Below are 9,529 nucleotides of genomic sequence, written 5' to 3'. Positions count from 1 at the left end.
TCTGTTCTTGTTGATTTACCATCAGTTTTCTCTACCTCTTCTCATAATTTGCAATCGCCTTCTCTATGAAATACTATCTTCATTTTCTCAAGATTCTCCTCTAGGAATTCAGATTTTTGTTGATTTACCTTGTAATCCAACTGTTTCATCTTTTCACTTTTCAATGCTTATTAATTTTCACTCGACTCCAATTGTTCCTCCTCCATCTTCTTTATCTTCCACACATTTTTTTGTTTCTTCTAGTTCTTCCTTACCAGTTTCATTTAGTCATATTCCCATTACCTTTAGTATTATTCCATCAGTTTTACCTTCTACCACATCAACACATCCAATGCTTACCCCGTTCTAAGACAGGGGTTCTAAAACCAAAGTATTTTACATTAACAAATTATCCTTTACCTTCTATTCTTTTTACTTCTATCATTGAGCCCGCTTTAGTTAACGAAGCATAATGAGATCCTCAATGGAAGCTGCTATGCAGCTCTTATGAATTACTACACTTACACTTTGATACCTTTAGACGTTGTATGCATGTTGTGGGTAATAAATGGATCCTCAAAACAAAATATAAAGTTGATGAGTCTGTGGAACATTTAAAAGTCAAGGTTGGTTGTGATGAAACCCTTGGTATTGATTACCCCGAAACTTTAAGTCTTATAATCAAACCATCCACAATCCGAGTTGTTCTTACCTTGACAATCTCAAATTAATGGAGTATTTGACAGTGCGATTTCAATAATACCTTCTTGAATGGTGATTTTCAATAAGCTATGTACATGGTGCAGCCACAATGGTTTATAAATCATGCACAACCTCATAATGTTTGTAAATTAACCAAGGCTTTTTATGGTTTAACCAGGTACGAGGAGCTTGGATTTCAAAATTTAGTTTCAGATTCATCTCTTTTTACTTTGAAATCCAAGACAGCCTATGCTCTTCTATTAGTCTATATGGATAACATAACCATCATAGGAAATAACTCTCAATTCATAAATGACCTGATTTAAAGGTTGGATGTGGTGTTTTCTCTCAAGGATTAGGTGAGGATCATTATTTCTTGGGTGTTGAAGCTCGTAGGACATCAACATCACTTTATCTCAGTCAAGTTAAATACATTTTAGATCTTTTAAAGAAGAACAAAAATGGATAGCTCCAAGCCTGCTTATTCACCAATGATTTCAACTACTACGCTGTCTCTGCTTGATGGTGATCCATTGATGGATCCAACTCTGTTTCGAAGTACAATAGGAGAAATGCAGTATTTGTCCATCACATGGCCTAATATCTCTTTTTGTGAGTTATCTACGTAAATTCTTACAAACTCCTACCCACTTACGTTGGGAAGCATGTAAGCGAGTTCTTAGATATCTAAAGGGGACACTAAAGTTTGGTCTTAAGCTGATAGATAATGATAGATTGCAAGTGCAGGGATTTGCAAACTTCAATTGGGCTGGTAATGTAGATTATCAGAGGTCAGTGAGTTAAGTTTACTTGTATTTTGGTTCAGTTATGACATCCTGAAGCTCTAAAAAGTAGCATGTTGTACCTCGTTCGAGTACAGAGGTAGAATATAGAGCACTTGTTGACATTAGAGTTGAGATATGTTGTTTAAAAAATTTAACTCACAAGCGTTCTTTTGAAATACCTATCCTAGTGTGTGAAATGATAGTACCGAAGCTGCAACTTTAGCTCCCAACCTAGTTTTACATGCTCGAGTTAAACATAGGGATTAATCTACATTTTGTGAAAGATAAAGTGTTTAGAAAAATTTGGAAAGCCATTATATACCAATTGAAGATCAAGTGACTAATCTCTTCGCCAAACCTTTCAGTTTCTATCTCTCAGACAAAAACTAAACCTTGAAGAGTAGTTGGATGGTTAGAGGTTTGGGAGAGCTTGTCTTGAGGGGGGATGTTAAGAAAGCATGTCATTTCTATTACATTAGCTTGTTGTATCTATTAGTTTTCAATTCGTAGTTACTTTGCTCGTGATATTGGTTAGACAGGTGGCTTTCTTTAATTGGTTGGGCAGTTAAGTCAGATTAAGGTAATTATCCCATATAAATATCCTTAATTGTAGTGCTGTTGTAATTGATTTTCATCTCACTAAAAAAATCATAGAAGCTCTCGTTTCTCTCTCTCTCTCTCTCTCACACACACACACATTCTCTCTTCTTTTCTTATTTGTTTTTAGGGAAAAACACAATGCCTTCAGACATAATTTAATAACATTTTTTTATCAACATTAATATTACTGATTGCCATATATTATATAATATAATGTTTGCCATATATTTTTTATTTTATTTTTAACCAAGGCTATGCATGTTGATTTTGAATGCTGGAATTTTATCATTAAAATAAAATAAAAAAACATGATGAATCATTAGAGATCCAATTTAATTATGCATTTTAACGACAAATCCAAGTACAACACCCGTAATGCTTTTAAGAGTAACTCCCTCAAATCTGAATATTTTGAGATATATGGGCTCATTTATTTCAGCTAGTATTGGATGGAATACTTCACATCTGTTACAAAGTTTATTATGGGGGAGAGAGCCTTTGGTTAAAGGTGGTGTGTGGAGAGATGGTAACGGGAAATCTATCAAAATTATGTATGGTTACGAGTGGGTTTTCAAGACATATTTTATCTCCAAGACTTTTGTGTGAGCATGCTTTGATCTCATAATTAATTACAACTTCAAGTCGTTGGGATGAAAGTTTATTGAGAAATAGTTTTTTATCAAATGAAGTTGAAGCAATTAAGAGTATTTTGGTTGGTGGGGTTGATAGGAATGATGTATTTACTTGGCACTAAATACACCTTTTGATTGTTATAGTGTGAAATCTGGTTATTGGGTACGTAGCTAGCTAGGCATATGGTAGGGACGGTCATATTGGGAGTTTTAGTTCAGATAAAATAATAAATATATATATATATATATATATATATTTTTTTTTGTCTTTTCTCATTTTCAATATAGAAAATTATCGTTATTTATAAAAAAGACTGCATGTACTATAAAAAAAAAAAAACTCAATAATTAAGAATATACAAAACATTAAAAGTTATTTCGTTTCCAACAATAAATTTTTTATTTATTTTAAAATCGTATATTTTTACTAAAATATTATTTCTTATTTATCATTATTTTTATTTTTTTAAATAAAATTTCAATTGTTTTAAATAATTAAGCATCCAAATAAATAAATATTATTTATAATTTCTATTCACAAAATTCCTATATATATATATATATTTATATGTATGTATATATATGGTGCTTCTTTGATAGTTTGGCAGGTTTAGTAGTGGAACTACTTTTTTCTTTTCTTTTCTTTTCTTTTTTTATTTTTTATTTTTTTTTTATTTTTTATAATGCTAACCGTCATGAACCTTTCACAAGGACTCCACAACAGGCTGTATCAAGATAAATATTGATGGTGCAATTTCTAAAATGGAAGGAAAAATTGGTGTAGGAGTCATGATTTGTAACGATAGGGACTTGTTGATGGCTGCTGCAGTTGTGCCATTTCATGATGTGTATACTGCTTTAACTGCTGAATTAATGGCTATGTGAGAAGACATGGTGTTTAGTGTGTTGGTTTTCATCAAGGAGAGTTGTTCTCTCATTCCCAAGTTGCAGTTCATTTGGTTAACGAAACATCTAATTTTTTTGGACCTTACTGTTTTCTTGTTGAAGATGTTAGGAAATTTATGAATGTTAGTTGGAAATTTTAAGAGTTAGTTATGCTTGACATAAACAAAGTAGCTCATGTATTGGCCTAACATTCTCTTACTCTTGTTTCTTTTCAAACTTAAATGGAAATTGGCGTGGTTAATATCTCCTATTCTCTGTAATTCTTCTGGTTCTCAATAAATTTCTATGATTTATTTCCCAAAAAAAAAAATGGTACGCACCCCTAATGCACAGTATGTTTTGATACAAAACGCAAGATACAAACGAAATTAAGCTTATCACCAAAAAGAGAGGTTCAAAAACTAGACCCATATCTCTACAATTAAAATACAAACCACTAGTAAATTAATTTCCTTAAAGATGGTTTGAGACTCGAAAATGTGAACTTTAAAACGTAGAGCAGCCAAACTATAAGAAAAGAAAAGAAGAAAAAAAACAAATCATGCACTGATTGGGCCTCTTTTTTTTTTTTTTTGGGGTTAGGGTTGGGGGGGGGGGGGGGGGGGGGGGGGGGGTGGTAAAGTTACAGCTCAGTTAACTATGCTAGCTAAAGAGATCAGTGAAAATTTTTTGATTACCTTTTGTTTTTTTTTTTAGTTAGAATTAAAAGTATATTTGACAGTTTTAATTCAAAAGAATTTTCTACTTCAAAATTTTCCTTTAGAAATTTTAAATAATTTTAGTTTAATGAGTTAGTTTCCAATTGTAATCCATATATTGATTTATATTAATTTTCTACTAAAATTATTTATATTAATATTAAGTCTCCAAAACTTAATAATATATATATTTTTATTTTTTGGTGAATAACTTATATGTATGTGTGGAAAAACACAGTGGTCTTGCATGGCTTTGTTGTATTATATATGAACTCTTAGGATTCACTGTCTGTTTCGTACATATATAGTATGGATATATAGTTTTGAACTAGTTAAAAAGATAAGCTTTTTGTTTTATAGATATTTCAAGCTACAAATGTTAAGAATTAAACATAAGTGTGTGGAAATAAACTATATATACATACATATATGTCAAATTAATTATATGTAATATATATAGGAATTTAGAGAACCTTCATTTTCAAAAATATCGATCTCTCAATTGGGCTAGCTACTCTAATCACCTTATCTTTTGCATTAAACATGAAGTGTAGAATCAACTATATATATACATACATATATAGATTAAATTATATCAATACATACATAAAATATAAGAGTTCAAGAGAACCTTCACTTTTAAAATTATTGATGGTGTAGAAATCCAAAATGTTTGAGAATTCGAGCTCTAACTTTTCAACTTTGAAATTTTCTCTCGAAGAACAATCTAGAATTCGAACTGGATATTCACAATGGAAGCAAACAAAGTCTATTCTCTCACGCTCACATCCGTCGCTGCTGTGACGTCACCCAGAGGCGAAGGCTTTAGAAACGGCACCGTTCAAAGCATCAGAATGAAACAACATTTAAGCCCAAACAAAAGTTATATATGTGTAAATTAGTGCAAATGCTATTGGGCTCCGGTGATAGTGGGCTGTTAATTGATGGACGAGGTCCAAGGCTGTATACATCAATTAATCTCTCAATTGAAACTCCTGCTAGCACCTTTAAAACAGAGAACCAATCTGGAAAAGGTATAACAACAAAATTTGCAAACTCGCCCAGGCTGGCAAACAACCAGATTCCGAGGGTAATTACAACCTTTAATTTGTAACCTTTTAAAAAATGCCAAAATTTTTATATTATATGGAAGCCTTCTTAATTCACATAAGGATAGGGTCGTTTTTTGACTTAATTCAGGTTATATTGATACATGTCGTATTATGTTTGCAGTAATGAATTTCTTCTGTCATTGTCAGCTTTTGATAATACCTTGCAAAAGCAATGAAATCGATCGAAGGCAGAGGTCAGTTTAATTGGTTCAATTTCAATCAATTAAATTTATCATATCTTATTACATCGTTTTATTAGCCAAATTTAATCTCTATATCTCTTCAACTCTACACCTTCCACATCAAAAAGCTTAGGCTATGTAACATTGAAGTGTAGGCTACCATAATAGTTCCAAAATTAACTCGAATATTGGCTTTAGTCTAGGCTAACACTATTTTTTTTTTTAAATAGAAGTTCAAGCTAACATAGATTTGCTTTTGATTGGTATTTTGCATACTAGTCCAAGTGTATCCCTGTGGTGAGCTTTTTGTTGCCACAATCATTTTGCATAAGATATATTGGCTTTTTCAACTGCTTGCTTTGTGTAAAAGCACCCTAAATTTGTGTTGTGGAGGAGAAGATTTATGTCAACATTCGTATGGCCTTGAAGCTACATTTGATATGCGAATATTTTTTAGAACTGCTTGATTGGAGCCAGTTTATTACTAAACTTTTAGAATCTGTTGCTTTTTGTTTATGCTTTTCTTTTCTGTTTCTTTCCGTTTGTTTATTGATAATTTTAGAACCTGCTAGCTTATTAAGTTATACTATTATTGGATTCTTCAAATTTTGGATATATGAGTACATGATTCTGGCATTTATGTAGGTATATAGGCAATAAATTCAATTGCCTTTTCTTTTTTCTTTTCTTTTTTTTTTTTTGGGGGTTAAGATGGAGGGTAGTTATCTAAGTTCTGTGATAAAAATTTTAAGATATTAGTGTGACAAATAAAATAATTATATGGATGATAGAAAAATAAAAAAAAGGAAAAAAAACCCCACTATATGCACAACAAATATCACTACCAAAAAAAAAAAATGAGAACACTAAGAACAGCTGAAGTATGCAGCCAATCCCTTTAAATTTCTAAGAAATTAGCTTCTAATAAGTCACTGTTGTAGCTAAACTTTGCATAAAATCCATTAAAAAAAAAATGAAACCAACTTCCCCCCAAATGAAAATTTGATTAAATATTCACCAAAGAAAAAAGGAAATTTTGATAAATGATACTATATTTTAAAATTTAGTATACAAAATAAACTGAAAAAGAAAAAAAAATAAAAAAAAAATAAATAAAACACACACACACACACAAAATTGATTTAATTCTAAAAATTTCCCTTTAGCTCTCCCTGCCAATGTCTCTTTCATATTTTATCTTATCAAATAATAAAGTTATCCTCCCGTCCCCATGGCATCAATCTACTACTGGACCAGGTCGAGCACCAATTTCCTTGTAATTTCTTTGGTCATTTTATTTTATTTTATTTTTTTACTTGGAGCTCACAGTTCCACAGAGAGAACGTTTAGAGGATGACTGTTTCAGTTGCCTCTCTTTTCTCTCATGTTTCTCACAAACCAAACGGCCTTTCCTTTCCCCGCTCAAAGTCCATCTCCGTCAGCCCAGAATTTCTCCTCTCGTTGTATGGAAATCGAGACTCGAAGCCCAAACGATTATCGGCACCGGTTGCCAAAAAAAGGGCCAAGAAGGCAGCGGCAAAATAATCATCAATTACCGCGATTTCAAGGTCCTCTTTCTCTTTTTCTCTCTTGTGCATTTATATAGAGTTCACAGTTTCAAGTGAGCTCTGTTTCGATACATTGCAAGCTTCTGTGGATTTTCAAATTTACTGTGTTGTTTGGGGTTTTAAAGGATGATATTTTGTGGAAAATTAGGGATTCTCAATTATTAGCATAGTTTGCTTATTTTCAATGCCATGTTCTGTGTTTCATTCTGCTGAGCTAATTTTGCATCTTGTGTAGTTCTATTCGTGTCTGTCTACGTCTGGTTATTATCTTGGATGTGAAAATGATGGAAATATGTCATCAAGGCATGGCCATGGGAAAATGTACAACTCCAATTATTAACGTTTGGGAAGGAGCAGATCAAATGGATAGATTACACAGTGTGATTGATACTGTTCAGTCGGTATTGGAGATAAAACCCATCGTATATTGTGTTTGGGAAATATGGATTTGGATTGATAAATAGAAAAAAATAATAATAAAAAAAGATAAATGCATTATTATGCTTGAAGTCCTCATCTATATATTTTAAAGTGAAACTGTTTACAATCATCTCTGTTTCTGGCCCTGAGACAGTGGATAAGAATTCAAATGTGTATTTTATCTAGCTCGTAATTGGCGTAGTTAATTAATGCATAAATATTTACCCCCAAAAAAAATAAAAATTAAGGCATTAAAAATCACATAGTTGACGTAGGCAATGAAGGTAATTTACTGTTATTTCTATTGGTATGTGTTGGATGGCGGAATGGCATGATTGTTGGCTCAAAAGCATTTTGAGACAGGTTCAAGCTGTTACATAAATCATTGTTACGAGGGATATCATTTATGTAAAAAGAAGGTCAGCTGTTGAATTACTCTTTGTAAGCATTTTCAAACAAGCTCAAGCTGCTATGTAAAACCTTTTTTTTTCTTTCTTGGAAGAAGTTCAGCCATCCTCTAATTATTTATTTTTTGTATTTTGAATTCTTATTCAAAATGCGTTTATTTGTATTTTTGGGTGGCAGTGGAATTGATGATCATAGATAAGGAGACCCTGCCACTAGTGCCATGTCTGCCATTCGCATAGTCGATGCCTTCTTGGTCCCCAAATTCCATTGTGATACCATCAAGAAGCTCTTGTACGAGTATGTCTACTTTTCTCCTTCTGTTTGCTTGCTTGGAAATGTTTTCAAAAATTATTACTGGTTTCTTAATTTTTGATATGTTAGATTCACTAATATTTTAATTTCTTGGGTTTTGGGGTGTCAACTTGGGGGAACTGGAGCTGAATTGACTGTTTCCATTATAACAGGAATTTTTACCCTTTTTTTTTTTTAATTTAAATTTCCCAGCAACCAAACAGTAATTGCCTTTCAAATCTTACCTGGGTTTACAAATCGAGGATACGGATTCCTGACTATTTACCTTGATTGTGCTAAATGTGTCTTTAATGCAAGGACTAAAACTATATATTTCATTGAATTTAGGATTGATGTAATTATAATTTCAAATTGGGTTGGGGGCTAGATTTTACCTTGCAATTGGAAATTTTTGTTTTTTTCTCATATTGAAGTTTTGGATATTTGTTGAACTTTGAATTCTAGGCGTACTGGAAGCTTGCCCATTCATTTTATGCTTCTGCAAAAGCAGGATATAAAGGGATAGGTTTCTCTTGCTGTTCCAGAGGCTTTCTCGTGATCAGCATTTTTCCAAACCTGCTTTTTATAGCTTGGAATTGTCACATTTCGGAAGCCATGAGGTACTTTCATTCTCGTTTTACACTACTCTGCCATCGAACTATACTGTAGCCAAAGTGCTATCCATTTGTTCGTGGAATAGTGATTCTTAAAATGCTTAAAATTGGGAGTTTACATTGTGTGAAATTGGAGATAATAGATCATAAGTTTCTTTGACAAGCAATACAAGATAACTACTGGATTTTTCTTTTCTTTTTTTTTTGGAGAACAACATAGTTGTTGCAAAAGGCGAAATGCTTGCAGAGAGTATTTTCAAGTTAGCGTTATATTTATTGTGAAAGCTTCTGCACATTTATTTGATATTATTGTATTTGTGAAAATCTTGTGTTTTTATGTTTTTTTTTTTAGATGAATTTTGGCAATACCATTAATTTCTGTTTTCTATTGCTTGATTCGGTGTTTACAATATCCTTATACTCAAAATCTCAATATAAAATTGAGAGCTAAAGGTGATTAGGAAATTTCTGAAACGATTATAGACTGTTAAAATGTCCTAGAAACACTTAACCAGCCTGCAGCCCAGCACTTGATCAATCTTATCCCATTTTGTACTGATAAGGAGATCAATCTCCATCTTGGTTCCACCAAGATAGATCTCTTTTTGTTACCTTCAATCTCCATTTAGTAC

General features: G+C 32.1%; 1 long non-coding RNA gene across 4 annotated transcripts; it reads left to right on the top strand.

Annotated features, from left to right (window-relative positions):
- Window positions 1-6,777: 6,777 nt before the first annotated feature.
- On the top strand, window positions 6,778-9,234 carry LOC107405019 (uncharacterized). Of its 4 annotated transcripts, none has more exons than XR_007238679.2 (3): window positions 6,779-7,164; window positions 7,400-8,289; window positions 8,749-9,234. It is a non-coding gene; the product is annotated as an uncharacterized LOC107405019 (long non-coding RNA). The 4 variants fall into 4 exon arrangements; XR_007238678.2 differs by having other exon boundaries at window positions 6,781-6,853; window positions 6,926-8,289; XR_007238680.2 differs by having other exon boundaries at window positions 6,785-8,025; window positions 8,170-8,289.
- Window positions 9,235-9,529: the final 295 nt, after the last annotated feature.

Source organism: Ziziphus jujuba, chromosome 5, assembly GCF_031755915.1.
Source record: "Ziziphus jujuba cultivar Dongzao chromosome 5, ASM3175591v1".
NCBI classification, from domain to species: domain Eukaryota; kingdom Viridiplantae; phylum Streptophyta; class Magnoliopsida; order Rosales; family Rhamnaceae; genus Ziziphus; species Ziziphus jujuba.
Note: the sequence above shows the minus strand (reverse complement) of the source record. Positions and strands in the feature narration are given on the sequence as shown.